The sequence below is a fragment of the Vulpes lagopus genome, chromosome 6 (genome assembly GCF_018345385.1).
Source record: "Vulpes lagopus strain Blue_001 chromosome 6, ASM1834538v1, whole genome shotgun sequence".
Lineage (NCBI taxonomy): Eukaryota > Metazoa > Chordata > Mammalia > Carnivora > Canidae > Vulpes > Vulpes lagopus.
Window position 1 is genome coordinate 23,434,554 of NC_054829.1, and position 16,978 is coordinate 23,451,531.

A 16,978-nucleotide genomic window follows, 5' to 3' on the forward strand; every position below is an offset into this window, starting at 1 on the left:
AGGTAAACACGTTCCCTGTTTGGATCTTGTCCAATTCAGGTTTGGGTTTTTGTTTTTTTGTTTTTTTTCCATAAACCAGGTCCACATGAACAGAGTATGCCTGGAAGGGTCTAGAGTTGGGTCTAACGACAACAGTCGGGTTTGGGGATTTTTGTACTAAGACCAAAAAAATGACTTTCAGTGGAAGGAAGCGCTACGTCCACCCTCCAGCCGTGCTCTGAGCCCACTGGCTACTTAGAGCCTCGCCTCGGGACCCAGCGCCCAGCTGGCTCTGGGGGAAGGATTCCATCCTTCGCCTCTTCACCCCACCCCACCCACCTTTGAGAGTCCCTTTGGACCCAGGGCCCCAGCCTCATTCATTTCTGTCCCCCGCGGCGCGGGACAGGTCTCATAAAATTCTGTATATCAAAATACCACATCAGAGGCAGGAAGGCTCCTTTCCTCCGTGAGGGCGTGATTTACAGCGGGCAGGTGCAGGACGAGGCGGTGAAGTGGAGGTGAGTGTGTAGGGTGACCGACCTGTCCCTGGGACTGTCCCTTGTCCTCGGCCATCCGGATGGTTAGTCGCCCTAGGGGTAGGGTTGGGGGTTGGGTGGAAGAGAAGGCTGGTAGAAATCGGGTGAGGGAATTTAATTTAAATTTTAAAAAATTAAAAAAACATGAAATGGGGTGAGGACAGAGAGAGGGGTGGAAACATGACAGGGACAGTGGCAGCTGCCTTTCTCTTGTCTCCTTGGCTTTTACATCTTGTGGGGAACAAAGCCTCTCTCTGCTAGGAGGGGCTCCTTCTTCTTAAGCTGAGAGGGGTGTGTGTGTGTGTGTGTGTGTGTGTGTGTGTGTGTGTGTGTGCTGAGAGCTCGCACCAAGCTAGAGCTGCTCTCTCTCTCTCTCTCTCAATCTCTCTCTCTCACAGCAGGCCTGCCCCCCTCCTCTGAAGCTCCAGTGGGAATGACTCAGCAGGAAAACCAGGCCTGCTCCTCACTCTGGCTCCAGTGCAGCTGCTGGGGCCCCGCACCCACAACTCCCTGCCCCCTGCTTCTCCTCCTTATGGCACCTAAGGCATGAATCTCCCTGACCCTGATCACCAGAGCAGGGGACTTCCCAGGCCGAGGCTCCTCTCATCTACCTTGGTGACCTACAGGAGAGGTGCTGGGCAGCCCCCTGCGGAGCAGCTGGCCCCTACGCACCCCATCTCTGTCCTCTCACCCCAAGAGAGGGCTCCCTGAGCGGAGCACCGTGCTAGACACTCGGCACGCATCATTTCATTTCATCCCCATGTGGTGAGGTGGGTGCTCTGATTATTGTCACCTATGGATTCAGAAAGTGAGGCACAAGAGGCTGGGTCCCTCCTTCATACCCTGTTCTGAAGGATACACACACCCACTCGGGCTAAAATGCATGGGCAGGCATTCACTCAAGACCTGTGCCCTCTAGGTAACAGGGGCACCTGGCTGGCTCAGTCAGTAGGGCATGAGACTCTTGATCTCAGGGTTGTGAGTTTGAGCCCCACAGTGGGTGTAGAGATCACTTAAATAAATAAATAGGAAAAAAAAAAAGAACTGTAGGTAACAGCTGGAAACAATTTGTACTCACCCAGTAGGGCACATCAAATAAATCATGGTGCATCTGCACGATGGGATACAATGCCCCATACTCAGCGTAAAGCCTGCATCTCTCCCTCCCTCTCTGCCCCTCCCCCAACTGGTACTTACTCTTTCTCCCTCCCTCTCTCTCTCTCTCTCAAATAAATAAATCCTTAAAAAAATTAAAATTAAAAAGAAAAAGGCCGATGTGCTCTATGTGTCCAGGAACATGAGCAACCACCAGGTACAGCAACCAGGCCGGGAAAGGGTGCTGGGCAACTTAGCAGCTCGGAGGGTCAGGAGGCAGATGCACCCAGTCCGGCTGATAGCCCAAGGAGTACATTGGCACAAACAGAAAATAAAGCAGAGTGCATAGCCGTGTGCCAGTAGACTACTGTGTGTGCGTGTGCGAGCACCCTCAGATAGAGGCTCCCACCTGCAGACTGGCCCTGGAAGAGGATACAAGAAATGGTGACAATAGCGATCCCTGGGGAGGAGAACCAGGGACTGGGAGCAGTGGGGCAGAAGACCCTCACTTACTGCAGCTATGTGTGGTTCCGACTTCATAGATTCCTCCTGAAAATGAGAAACCATTGTTTAAAGACTACAATGCAGTGTGCAAAAGCACACTTGGCATCTGCCTTCAGAGCTCAGACGCTGAAACACAGGGGCACCAAGGTGTCTCTTAAAATTTTATTTTTAAAGGGAAAGAAGGGGAACTGAGTGGGAAAAATTAGAGAGGGTGACAAACCATGAGAGACTCCTAACTCTGGGTAATGAACAAAGGGTTATGGAAGGGGAGGCATGTGGGAGGCTGGGGTAGCTGGGTGACGGGCACTGAGGAGGGCACTTATTGGGATGGGCACTGGATGTTATACTATACATTGGCAAATTGAATTTAAATAAAAAATGTAAAAAATTAATTAATTTAAAAAATAAAATTTTCTTTTTAAGTAATCTTTACTCCCAACATGGGGCCCAAACTCACAACTCTGAGATTAAGAGCCCCCCACACTCCACTGACTGAGCCAGCCAGGTGTTCCAAGAACCAGGTGTTCTAAAAGAGTTGCACCCCTCTTCCCACATACAAATACCCTCTCACTCATGCACACAGCATCCTGGTACCCAAACATTCAGACACCTACACCACACACACACACACACACGCCTGCATGCCTTAATTTAAAATCTTCTAGGGATACCTGTGTGGCTCAGTGGTTGAGCGTCTGCCTTTGACTCAGGTCGTGATCCTGGGGTCCTGGGATCGAGTCTTCCATCGGGAGACTGCTGGGAGCCTGCTTCTCCCTCTGCCTATGTCTCTGCCTCTCTCTCTGTGTCTTTCATGAATAAATAAATAAAATCTTTAAAACACACACACACACACACACAAAACCCTACCTGGAATATATAACTCATGAAAATGCCATGGCTTGAGAGTCAGAGAGCTGGTCCCAGTCTCAGGGCTGCCACCTGCTATCTGGCTGGCCAGTGCCAACTGCTTAGCAGGCCTCAGGCTCGGAGGTCCAATCTGTCCAATGGGGGATGGGGTATCTAACGCACGAGGCAGCTATGAGGATGCAGGGTGGGGAATGGGGGGCTGGGGGGCACTGGACAGTGTCAATGTCCCATCCCTCATTCCCTGCCCTGGGGTGCCTGAGGGCTTGTGTTCCCCTTCTTACAGGAAGAGATGATGAATAGGCAAAGGAGTATTTCAAAAGAGTGGGGGCAGACAGCAAGGTGGGACCAAGGGGCCTCAGCCCCCACGAAGTGTCTCCTAAGCAAGAAAGAGAATGCGGTGGCGGGTCAGGAAAGCACATTTAGCAGCATTCTAGAAACCTCTGCCCAGCTCACCAAGGCAACCGCCACCGCTCCTGCCTGCAGCAGCCGCTGTCACAGGGCCTCCCCCTCACGGCTCCCCACACCTTCACTTCAGCCAGATTCTGCTCTAGAAAGAGATGAGGGGGCAGTGTTGGATGCGTGGGAGACTTTGGGGGGTGGAGGGCAGGGATGCCAAAGCGGAACCTGCAAAGAATAGGTCTGGGCCGCTGAGAGCTGGGTGGGTGGGGGGGTTTGGGAGGGTGTTGCAGTACTGAATGTTGTCATCATGCTAATCACAACCAAATACAATGGTTACTTCTGATGAAGTTCTGGAATACAGGTGAGGTCTGGAGCCAAAGACCAAGAAAGAATTCTTGAGACTTCTTTGGTGCAAAATGGTGGTTTTATTAAAGCACAGGGACAGGGCTGATTATATTCCTGGGAGTTGGGAGAGGTGTGAGGATAGCGTACTCTCTAAGGAATATCGGAAGCAAGGTTCCCAGGACCTTGAGGGGACTGGATATTTTTGGGAAAAGCCATTTATAACCCTCTAATAAAATCTGAGTCATGAGACCCTTCAGATGTATATCGGTGGCTCATATGTTTGGGGGTTGATTGTCAACACGTATCTTGGAGGTTTAGAGATAAAGGGAAATTTCTAAAGGAATTTTTATACATTAAAGCAGACTTACAGGATCCTGGGGGTTGGGCTAAGGTTGTCTTTTACCCTTCCAAAGTATGAACATGGGAGGCAGTTGAGTCCCTAGAGGAATGTCACTCTGCCTGTTTCAAGGACTTGTCAATGTGCTGCCCTAGGCTCATGTCTTGTCCTCAGCTAGCCCTGTGTTCCCTCATCAACTTCCACACAAAGAGGAAATGACATTCTTACTGCCTTTGCCTTAGTCCTGTTCTGTGATGTTAGGGTCCGGCTCAATTTATGCCATGGAAACTGCTTGGTGGAAGCACCTTCTGTAGGCAGGAGATGGTACTTCACAGGCAAGAAGCGCTAGATAATTCTTAGGGTTCCTCCATAACCTTCTTCTTTTGTCTCCCCTTAGCAATTGGACTCATCTGAAATAAAGACCATTTCCTAGGCTTCTTTGCCATCTAGATATGATCGTGTGACTGAGTTCTAACCAGTGGAGACAAGTGGAAGTATCATGAATAACTTCCAGGGAATGTTCTTAGGTAGAAAGGGTATGCCCTTGCTCAGGTGTCTTTCCTAATTCCCACTGGCGGAATGTTGACTTGATGGCTGGAGCTCAAGCAGCCATTTTGTACTGTGAAGTGGAAGCTGCATCCTAAGAATGGTGGGGAAATGTTATAGAAGGGGCCTGGGGCCTGATATTATAAAGCACTTCGCCAGCCCTGAAATGCCACCTCTACCATGAGGATGAGGACTACAGCTGACAGATGACAGGAGGGTACTAGAAAGAGCTAGAGTCCTTCTTGAAACTATACAATGACCAAAAATAAATAAATAAATAAATAAATAAATAAATAAATAAATAAATAATAAATGTAAAATAAAAAAAAAAGAAACTATACAATGACCGTATTAGCTCTGGACAATCTGCCTCTAGACTTTGTCTACATGTGAGGGCAATGCATCATTTAAGCCACTAGTACTTTGAGTTTCCTGTCTTCTCACACCCAAACCAAACTGGAAGTGAAACCCATAGTGAGTTTTTTTGCTGCTTCTTCAACCTTGCGCAGGATGAGCAGGGCAGGAAAGACCCCAGCAAAGCCTCTCTTGATCTGGACCTTGGAGGGTAATGTATCGTGGGGAGGCCAAAGTGGTATCTACAGTGTCCAGGCATGAAGTGGCCGAGGAACTAGAAAGGGAGAGAGTGGGCAAGGATTCTTTCTTGCTGGAGTCCCAGAGGAATGGGATGGGGCCTGATGATTCAGAAATAAGATGGCAACTATGCTAAATCTTTTGCCCCTTCCCATGAGATGGTAAGTGAGGAGAAGGTAGAGACTGGCTCAGAGCCTGGCACATAGTAGATGCTCAATAAATATTTGTTCACTGGCCAACTGACTGTACTGTACGATGGAGTTTGGGGCAGAGACTGAAGTGGCCAAAGTCCCTGAGGGAGGATGGAGTGGTGGTGGAGATCAGGAGAAAGATCCCTCAGGATAAGATGACTGGGGGGTGGGGGTAGTGACAAAAGGGCACTCATGGGGTCCGTAGCACACCCCTGCCCCAACAGTGTGGCATATCCTTCCAGGGGCAGTGGGGAGAGTCCTGCATTTCATTAATGCAGGATATTCCTGGGCAGAGGTGCCTTACAGCTAGTGATGTGCAGCCATGTTCAGGGGAGCACATGTTCCCCACAACCTCAATGGCAGGGATATTACTGCAGTCTTTGCAGAAGAGAAACCCAGATCCCAGAACTGCAAGGTCTCTTGCCGAAGATCACTTGCAAGGAGATGCAGCAGCTGGGACTTGAACCCAGGGCTTCCAATCACAAACTTTACCTTCTTTGGAACAAAAGATGCAGGTCGGGATTTCTGACGCTAAATGTCTCTTTCCCCTGAAGCTCCCAGGCCAACGCAAAGGCCCTGGGTGTGGTTCATAAAATTGTGAAGAGAAGGTGGGACAAGGCTGGAAGAGGGTGTCAGGCAACTTCTCAGCAGATTGGAGGGCTGGTAGACAGATGCACCCAGCACTCTAGATAGCCCCAACAGTGCATTTGCACAAACCGCGAAACCGCAGGGGGGGGGGCGGGGGGGGGGCGGGGGGGGGGGGGCTTAACTTAAGATACTTTACTGCCATCTGCTGGGAAAGTGTCACAATAACCATAAAAATCTATGTTGACCTAAGTGTGAAAACGTTGTCCTGGAATTGTAAAGTGCAGAACCTGAACAACTGTACAGGGAAGTCCTAGAGGTCTCTTCTCTTGCCTGAGAGAATGAAAAAGACAAGGTCTCTGCTACCATGATGGTTCAAGTTCTGCCCCCTTTCTTTTCTGCTTGGGAGTCCCTGGTTCAAACGGTCTATAGTGGTCTGCCTCCCACAGGTTCTCCACCTAGATCCTTTCCTTCTATTCTGCTATTCTGTGTACATGTCCTGAATATCTGCCCTCGGCCAGCTTCCATTCTGGGCATTGCGGGTAAAAACATGGGCAGAACCCTCTCTGTCCTTCCTGAGTTCACAGTCCAACAGAGGACAACCGACCAAGCCATTAAAACTTGTGGGGACGCCTGGGTGGCTCAGCAGTTGGGTGTCTGCCTTTGGCTCAGGGTGTGATCCCACAGTCCCAGGATCAAGCCCTGCATCGGGCTCCCTGCATGGAGCCTGCTTCTCCTTCTGTCTCTGCCTCTCTCTGTGTGTCTCTCATGAATAAATAAATGAAATCTTAAAACAAAAACAAAAAACAGTGTGATTTGGTGGTAGAAGGACACACGTTAGTCAGACTTGGAGGCTTAGGGAAGGTTTCCCGCAGAAAGTGACAGCAATTGGGAAGCCTGAAGGATGAGTACGATAAGGCAGGCAGAGGGGCAGGGAGTGTGGTCCAGGTGGAAAGGGCTGAAGGCTAGAGTGAGTGTGTAGCCTACAGGGCCTTGGGTAAAATCCTGGAGCACTCCAGATGGGGCCTTGGGGCCCCAGGAGTCCCAGGGTTCTGCTTGGGGAGGCTCCTGGTCTGGTGGGCACTGGAGATGGTGAGTCAGAGCTGGCTTCTGACGGGGGTGGCAATGGGGCAGGAGCCTTCACTCAATCTTAGACCCACTGACAAGAAGTGGTTACTGTGCCACATTCTATGGCTTGAACTGAGGCTCAGAGAGGTTAAGTAACTTGCTCCAGGTCACATAACTGGACAGTGACTGAGTCAGATTGCCCCCCGATCTGTGTGGCTCTGGGATCCTGCGGCAATGCCCCGTAGGGTGCTGTGGGTGCCTCTGCTGAAGGATGCGGGGGCGGGGGGTGAGCTGACCAGCTCCTTCCCCACCTGCTCTAGGCCTTGACACCTCACATCCCGAGTCCAGAAGTGGAAAAGAGAAGGAAGGAGGGGCGGGTCCTCACTGCCACCACCCACAAGGCCCAGGCAGTTCTGCTCCAGGCTAGAGGGTCGGTGCGCAGCGCCTTATTCAGGCTCCCTACAGTCCACCCTCAAGGGTTGCCCTCAACTCAGGGACAGTGCATCTCCGCCTGCAGGGCCTCAGAATGGCAGCCTGTCTGCTCCTGGGTGGTGGGGGTGGGGGGATGGCCTGCAGGCTCTTTGTTTCTTCCTCAAGGCTTCAGACTCTTACAAGGGTACAGAAATGTACTGAAGTATGTCTTCTGGTCCAGATCAGAGAAAGGATGCGCATCCCTCCTGGACTACTGGGGTTCCTCACCATTCAGCAGCTGGCACCGCTGGAACACTTTCCCCAGCCCCCGGCTCTGCCCCAGGAGGATGTGGAGAGTGTCTCACCAGGCAGTTGAGACCTCCACGAGACCATGTATATCAAATCCCGGGCATGTGATCACTGTTTACTCCGTCCCCATCCCAGTGGTCAGCTGTCACCCTGCTGTGATGGAGGATTCAGTGACCAACAATCTTGACCTGCTCCTGGTGCCGTTAGAGTCTGCTACTACTACTACTACACACACACACACACACACACACACACACACCCCAGGTGGAGGGGCAGCTCACTCCAGGAAGGCAGAGGCTCTGATGCAGTTTCCTTCAGCAATAACCAAGAAGCAACAATGCATGTAAAGTGCCCAACACAGAGCCGAACCCAAAGCAGAGGAGGGTTTCATAAGCACTGCCTTTTGCCTTTCCCCTTTCTTCCACCTTCAAGCCCTGGCTGGAAATGGATGCAGCCTAGAAGGGTGTGGGGGCCCCTTTAGCTGCCCCCAGGGTTGAATAGTTAGGGTCATGGGGATTGGACCTTACAGGTTTCATTTGCTTGCAAGAGAAGGCTTTCAGGTTATTCCTTGGCCAGGCCTCTGGAAGCTTCCATCAAGGCCAGGAGCAGGGCCACCCAACCCTTGGGCTTCAGTTTCCTTATCTATAAATTTAGGCCAGTAATATTTACTTTGCATCATCATCGTGAGGATTAAAATGCAAGAAGTACCTAAAGAGTCTACCACAATGCCAGAAAGAAGATAAACACAAAACAAATTATAGCCGTAATCACAATGATGGGATCCAGAAGGGTTTGGAACAGTCTGAAGGATGCTACTCTCAACCACCCAACTGCCAACCGCTGTGGGAGGCTGCAAATGCGGCTGCCATCACTGAGGAGGAGCCAGGATACAATCTCTCCCTACTCTACTCCTCTCGTGGGAGGGAAGCTGGTACCAAGTTTCAGGAGGGTAGTTTGGCAATAGGAATCCTTTTGATCCAGCCACTCTCCTAGTAGGAATTCAGCCAAAGAAATAATCATAGAGCCCCATGGGGTTGTTTGTGCTAGGACATTCATTGCAATGTTGCTAATAATAGTGAGAAATTAGAAATAATCTAAAATTAGAGATGCACTCAATACACGCTTTGGTTGAATGCCAGGTGGCCAAGTGTTGAGACCAGTATTCAGCCGCAGTCCAGGCCAACGTCTACTATCACCTTCATGGAACAAATGTTTCTGATGCAGGAGTACATCTAAAATTGTATCCGAGATTATTCTTGATGATAACTTCACTGTTAATGAATTGCATTGTCAGTGCTGAACAGTGTAACATGACGGTACAAGAATAACACCCCCCTAGAGCCAGTAGTGGCCGCTTGCTCCTCTACTCTATATATTATGCACATTTGTGTTAATAAATCAGTGCTTCATTTTGATTGATGATGGTGGAGGAGTGTGATCCTCACTTTTCCTGATAATTTCTTCTCTTTATGTTCTTTATATTCCTTGCCACGTTGGGTCAGACACGATTCGCCATGGATACTGTTACATATGATAGAGGTTTTCTTCCTCATGAAATTAGGAGGCTGATTGACATCCTGTTTTTAGCTTATCTTTACAAGATGAATTGTAAAGGTATTCACAATTGGACTTTTTTATTAAAGACTTAACGGCCTAAAAAGAACAGAGTAACTAAAAATTGATATTCTTAAAGATTATTTGGTTTAGTGTTACGAAATGCAAGCATACCAAACAATTCTACAAAAATCAGAACTAGAATATAATCTGCTTTCCATTATTCTGTTTCATAGTATTATTTTAATGTTTTACTGTTGTTGCCTCAAAAAGTATCTGGCTGACATGCTTCTCAATATTTGAATTAGTTTTCAATGTTTCCTTCTATATTTAAACACTTGAAAACTCGTAATCATTTTTGTACATGAAAGAGACCATGTTTATAACCATTATGAGTGATCCAGCATTTTGCTCTTATAATAATAAATATATATTTAAGCTTTAACTGGCTGATAGGATTTCAAAAACTAAAGCATGAAAGGAGATATTCATTACACGCTACATCTAGAAGGTTATCGACATTTGAAAGTAATGATTAACAGTAAATCCAAATGACATGCCATATGTGTATCACAGAGGTTATTATGCTTCTTGGATGCAAAGATTATGTAACATGGTCACAGAATCATGGATCATACACTAGTCCAGGGAGCCCAGAAATGACAATGAAGTCTGAACTTAAGCTCTTCAATTCAGCTTTTCAAAGACCAAGGCTGTAGATGAAACTGAAGGGCATAGTTTGACCAGACACTAAGGTCAAAGCCAAATTCTGGTGTATCCCTCCTAAACTGTGTCCCTTCTGTAATAGAAACAATCAGGCTGGCCATTAAAAATGACGTTGGGCTGGGGATCCTTGAGTGGCTCAGTGGTTTAGCGCCTGCCTTTGTCCCAGAGCGTGGTCCTGGAATCCCGGATCGAGGCCCACATCGATCTCCATGTATGGGGCCTGCTTCTTCCTCTGCCTGTGTCTCTGCCTCTCTCTCTGTGTCTCTCATGAATAAATAAATAAAAGCTTAAAAAAATAAATAAATAAAAATGACGTTGGGGGCATCTGGGTGGCTCAGTTGGTTAGGCAACTCTTGCTTTAAGCTCAGCTCATGATCTCATGAGTTGTGGGATCCAGCCCGTGGGGGGGGGGGGGCGCTCCACGTGCTTGAAAGATTCTCTCCGTCTGCCCCTCCCCGTGCGCGCTCTCTCACTCTCTCAAATTAATAAATAAATCTTCCCAAAAATGGTGTTTAGAAAATATATTTATCAACATGGGAGGATTGTCTTAATATTGCAGAATTTTAAATACTGATTTTTATAAAAGAGGATGAAGATGTAAGCCCAAATTGACAATTAAAAGGAAAAAATCAGAATGAATAAGATTGAAAGACATACAAAATATTAATGATTATTATCTCTGGGTTTAGGATCAAAGGATTCTGGCTTTATTTTTCATTAAAATTTAAAACTTTCATACAAAAAATTGTTACTCGTATGGTCTTTTAAAATTAAAAAATAAAGTACATCTTTTCTATCTCCCCTTTCTGGCTCATCCAAGGCCAGCTGTCAAGCTTGCTGAACTGGCCAGATGGTCTGGGACACTGAGCACGGCTGCCAGTAGCGCTCACTGCCCATGTTCATTGGAGGTCAGGGCTTTGTCGGGCTGGAGCTGCTTTCCTTGGGCCTGTTTCTGTGAGGAGAAATGCCCGAAGGATGGTATGGGTCCGTGGGAGGGTGGGAAAAGGCAGAGGTAATAGCCTCATTTGACCAATGAGGAAACAGAATCTTAAAGACATCGAAAATGCTAGGAAACTCCTGCTTCTGTACGGAGACCTGGGGGCTGGATAACTTGATGTGTCTAAACTTTCCCATAGTAGAAGAAAAAGTGCCAAGGTTGGCCTCCAAATTAATGTTCCTTTCCCTCTGGGTCAATACAACCCACAGATTTTAGCTGGTTCCATAGGTACCTATAGCTAGATGTGGCCATGTGACTAAGTCCTGGCTGATGAGAGGTAAGTGGATGTGTTGCGTGTGACTTCCGGGAGATGTCCTTAAAGAGAGGGGTATGTCCTTTATCTTTTTCTCCTTCTTGCTGGCTGGAATATGGACATGATGGGTGGGACAGGAGCAACCATTCTGGGCCATGAGACAACACGCTCAGGAAGATGGGACAACAAAATAGAGAGAATCTGGGTCCCATGTGATCATGACACTTCCCTACCAGCCCTGGACTGGCTCCTTTAAACTTCATTTGTGTGAGAGTGAGGCAAACTTCCATCTTGGTTTAAACCCATGTTTAATTAATTAAGATTAGGTACACTAGGGACGCCTGGGTGGCTTAGTGGTTGAGCGTCTCCTTCGGCTCAGGGCGTGGTCCCGGGGTCCTGGGATTGAGTCCTGCAACAGGCTCCATGCAGGGAGCCCGCTTCTCCCTCTGCCTATATCTCTGCCTCTCTATGTGTGTCTCTCATGAATAAATAAATAAATTTAGTTAATTAATTAAATCTTTTTTAAAAAAAGAAAAAAATTAGGCACACCAGCTGCCACTTATTTAATACTTACTATGCCAGCCTCTATTCTAAGTGCATTATGGATGTGATCTGGTTTAGTCTATATAGCATCTCTATGAGGTGGGAATCATAATTAACCCTGTTTTACAGATAAGGAACCTGAGACACAGAAAGGTCAACTGACTTGCTGAAGGTTGTACAGGTGATTGGTGAAACAAATCTGACCCTAGATCATCGGACCCCAGAGCCTGTCCTCTCATTGCTCTTCCGGACCCTCTCCTTTGGCTCCCTTTTATCTTCTGGTCCCATCTGACACTTCCATCCACTACTGCAGACCTGTTTATATTAATTCCACTCCCCCATCCCATCCCATTCCTGATCTCCAGCAAAAAGCCCATTCTTTTTTTTTTTTCTTTTTCGTTTTTTTTTTTTTTTTTTAAGCCCATTCTCTCTACACCCTGTGTCATTGAGAAAAGATTTTGGCTGGCTAATTCATACTAAAGTGTAAGAGATATCAACATTAGCATAACATGTTACTTTGCCATCAGGAAAACAGGCTCTTTATTTCTACGTCAGTGTCAGGGTTTAGGTGTGAAAGACAGAAGGAATCACATTGGGTGGGACTTGGACACTGGAATCACGCGACCCAGATTTTATTTCTGCTGCCGGCACGTTTTGCAATCTTGGCAAATCTCACCACCATTCTGAGTCTCCACTTCTCCCTCTACAAAATCGGTAGAGTCAGACTTTCAGTAGACAGAGCTATTGTAACCAATGCAAAGGCACTTGGCCCCCTATCAGCCTGACACATAACAAACATCCAGAAATATGAATCTTTATGAGTTGAATTCTGTTTATCCATTGCTCCCTAGAGCCTATTTTTTTAAAGGTCAGAAATTGAGGTATAAACAGTTCTATACGTTTCAACAAACATATAGTCATGTAACTATCATCACAACCAAGGTATAGATTTTTTTACACCCCAAAGAGTTCCCTTATGCTCTCTGTCCCCCAAGCTGCCTCTTATTTATTCTAATATTTATGTCCTAGGCTCTGTGCTGGATCTAAGCTACAGAAACAAAGCTGGTGGGTAAGTCCCTGTTCTTGGGGGTTTACAGTCTATCCGATGAAAAGAAGCAATAAACAAGTGAACAGACATACAAACAAGATCATCATGGATGCAGTAGGTGCTAGGCAGCAAGCAAGAGTATTTGGTGGCTGGTAGCTAGGGGACTGTTTCAGTAGAAAGGACAGGTGCTATTGAGTTGGCAGCTTTGTTGTGAAAAAATGATGACAAAATGCAAGTTAGCTAAAACCCCCATTTAATGGGCAGAGAATTTGAGGTTCAGAGAAGCTAAGGAATGTGCTCAAGGTCACGCAGCAAGTAAATGGGAAAAAGAAGGATTCAGGCCAAGGCCAGCAGGCACTAAAAGCTCACACCAAAAGCACTTGCTTCTTTCTTTTCTTTCTTCCTTTCTTTCTTTCTTTCTTTCTTTCTCTCTTTCTTTCTTTCTTTTTTCGTTCTCCCCCCCCCCCCCCCCCCCCCGTCAGTCACACCACACTGCCTCTCTCCTAGGCCCCAGGCCATCTCTGCTGGAGCACTGGGGGAGATGGAGGCAGAAGGGGGGTGGCGGTCAGGAGTGTGAGGTCTGGGCCGCCTGCTGCTCTGTGACGGTTATAACATACTACAACCTATCTGAGAGTTTCACAAGCAGCCAAGGGCACTGCAGTGCCTTTCCTGGTCTCACCTCCCTCCTCCTCTAATTGAGATGTCAACCTTCTGCCTCATTCCCTCCCATCCTGGACACCTGGCCTTGCAGCGCTCTCAGCAGAGACAGCTGATCTCCCCTGCGCCCCTGAGCGCCCTCCATCATGAAGACATAAAGTGAGATTATGTCAAACAGATGAGCATGCACTCCCTCGGCCCCTCTTCTTTTCTTTCCACTCTCTTTCTCCCTCCTCTGCCCTCTGCCCTCTGCCTCCCTCCTCTTTTCCTTCCCTATGCCCCCTCTTTCTCTCTCCCTCTGCCTCCTGCATGCTTTGAGACCAAAGGGCCAGTTCATCTTGCTGCCACCACCTTGGCTACACTGTGCACCGGTCCACAGGCATAGGCATCCCTAGCAGCACTGCCCGCTTGGTCCCTGGAAACCATGGCTAATTGGTAAAAGATCACATTTGTTTTTCCACAGCCTGAACACTCCAAAGGAGGTGCTGCCAAGCCAAGCCAAGAATTCCAGCCTTATGCATCAATCACCAGGGGGACTGCTGGGGTTACCTGTCACCCAGAGGGTGACATTCAGACCTGCTGTTCCTACCTTGACATGTGGGCTTTGCTGATGAGCATCACGGCTCCCAATTCCATACACACTCTCCAGCACCACAAACAGCAGAATGCTTGAGAGCATTTGATTAATGTGCTGCAAGCTTGCTTTATTCATGTAATTTTACATAAATATCTCACGTAAAAATTGTGCCAGTCTTTTATGCTGAGGGAGTATGCTCTATACCTGTTTCCTTTATGCATGTGAGATATTCCAGAAAAGTTAAGTATCAGTGAGATTCTTGTGTATTAAGGCACATTTTAAATCGAACATAGGCAAGGTTTGCAAATTAACATGCAGCAAATCTCTGAACTCAGTTTCCTTATAAGAAAAATGGGTTTAATAATTTTTGCCCCAGCTAGCCTACAGGGCTGTTGAGAGACTCATGGAATAAAATTTTAATTTTGTGGATGTACTTTGTAGCCTGCAAAGCACTTTATTACATCAAAGTAATGTTGTTGTTGCTAAAATGAAGACGTAGTTGGCCAAGTACATTACCACCTCCAAATAGAAATTTTGTAATAATACAATTTCCATGTATTTGGTTCGCTAAGACAAAGATTATTACACTTACATGTTTTTTGGATCCAGCCAGGCGGGGATGGCGTCTCACTAAGCCTTCTGAGACTTCAGGAGCACTCTGTGGTTGCCCCTGGCTATGACTTGCTATCTGCAGCAAAGAGCATCCTGTCTGAGGATGTCTATTGAAGTCTTAATTTCAGGGCACCAGTTAACTTTAAGACCCCAGTTTATCTTCACCTTGATCAATATGATATAATAAGAGTTTGAGAATGGAGGAAAATCCCTACAGCCTCCTTCATTGTGGCCCCTTGAATCTTGGAATGTTCTCCATCCTAAACTGCTAGGAGCTGTAGGGCCAGAGAGACATGTGTGTGGGATTCCCCACCCAAGGGAGAAGCTGCTTGCTGCATAGAGTTCCTCTTTCGGTACACAACACTTTAAGGCAAAATGGAAAGATTGCCTCTTGGGAGGGAATTTATTTTATTCAAAGAATAGCACCAAATAGCAAGATTTATGGCACATATTTCTGGGAAAGTGCTCGGCAGCAATCAGATGCCTGTCTGTGCTCTTGTTCTCTTGGGACTGCCTGCAGGTACAGTCATTGCTTAACTATAAGAAAATATGACAAGGGCAATGAGGAGTGTAGCTTATAAATTATTTTCTGATGCTGTATATGGAGGATGAGACTCTAGTTGGGGTGGGTAGTGGCAGGATGCAAGATCAATGGTGGCTGTGTCCTTACCAGACATTTTAAGGACCTTGGAACATCGCTTTTCCTCTCTGAGAGAGACCACTGTCAACTCATTAGTCAACACACTAGTATTCAGGGTCTCTGCTGGGCAAATCATCCTGCTAGGAGATACGCAAGGGACCCCAAAATATTTCCAGCATAGCCCAGGAGCTCTTGCTTCAGCTGGAAAGGCAAGATGTTCTTGTGGGTAAAGATAAGGGCCCAGAAGGGAGCTAGGAGGAAGGAGCTAACATTGTCCCACCTCCTGCCAGGATGAGGTGCTTAAATAACATTATCCCATTTGATCATCATCACCACGAGGTAACATCTTCACCCCATTTTAGGGATGAGAAGCCTGAGAACAGAGAGGTTAAGTGACCTGCTCCAGGGCCCACAGCTGGTAAGTAGCAATAAAATGTTCATTCCTAGTCTTTTTAATTCTGAGGGGTCCAAAATCGAGGTGAAGTTTTCAAATTGACCTCCCTATTGATTTTGTCAGGGATAAGCACCAATTTTAGAATTTTGTTTAGAAAAACAAAACAACATTCAGTTGTACTTCCTCTTACTCAGTTCACTAAGTGATATGGGTGGGGAGGGGAGGTGGGGGGGGCACTGAGGAAATACTAGCTCTAGCTCTGAAGCTTTAATGTCCTCTCCAGTTGATAAACTATATTTCTAAGTAATTGGTCTTGTCCATTTGCGTTTCCACAGCCAGACTCTTTCCTGGCTGAATATTCCCTTCCCCCACTGCCATCTTCCCACGTTCATTTAGCTTCTCTCTCTCCCTCCCCTCCCCTCACACACACACACACACACACACACACACACACACACACGCATATCCAGACGCACACCTTCCCACCACACACCCATATGCAAAATAAAATTAGAAATACTGCCCGACTCTCAAGGTATTTAGGGAATGGAGATCTTCAATCAATATAGCCCAAACGAAGCTCTCCAGGCTCCCTCCCTCCCCAGCCAGTGCTGGAGGCCCGCAGAGCTTACCGAAGAGGGCCCAGACAGCCATGATTGTGACACAAAGCAGCTCTAAAGGGAAAAAGGCCATTTGTGCATCCCTGTGTCTGCCCTGTAGCCACTGGAGTCACAGAGCTACCAGATTCTCAGAATGCAGCCCCTTTGCAAGCTGTTCTTTTGCTTCCATGTAGAACCCTTTGAGGACATGGAAAGGTTTTCGGGCCCCCTTTTTATTTTGATGTACACTGATAAAATACGGAGAAAACAACAACTGATGGCTCAAAACTATAGGCTGAGCTGCTAAGCATATGGTGCTTATGTTCAGGGATTGCCCTTGTTTTAATCAACCAGATGAGGAAGCAATAAACACTTATTTATGATGTTAGCCTTCCCTAACATAATAGGAATAGGCCAGATGAGTGAGCTATGACAGCCCAGGAAATTGAGGTAGTGGTGGCACCATTATTCCTGCAGTGTCTCTAAAGCTTTCTCTGCTTCCTCCCCACTGACGCACACTGGCCAAGTGTCTCTGCCCTCTGGCCCTCTTTCTCCTGTGCCTCTCAGTACCCACCTCAGAATAGTGGAGGCAGGAAGGGGAAGGACTGGAACAGG

General features: G+C 47.3%; 1 protein-coding gene across 2 annotated transcripts in view; it reads right to left on the reverse strand.

The window, feature by feature from the left end:
• TMEM63C (transmembrane protein 63C) overlaps positions 1-16,978 on the reverse strand; it is a 104,170-nt gene that overhangs the window by 86,229 nt on the left and 963 nt on the right. The window contains exon 1 of one of the 2 annotated variants that reach the window (XM_041759993.1): positions 415-431. The exons of the other annotated variant lie outside the window; for it this stretch is intronic. The gene's annotated coding sequence lies outside the window, so the exon portion shown is untranslated. Of the gene's footprint in view, positions 1-414; positions 432-16,978 lie in introns of those variants that run through there. 2 annotated transcript variants of the gene reach the window in all.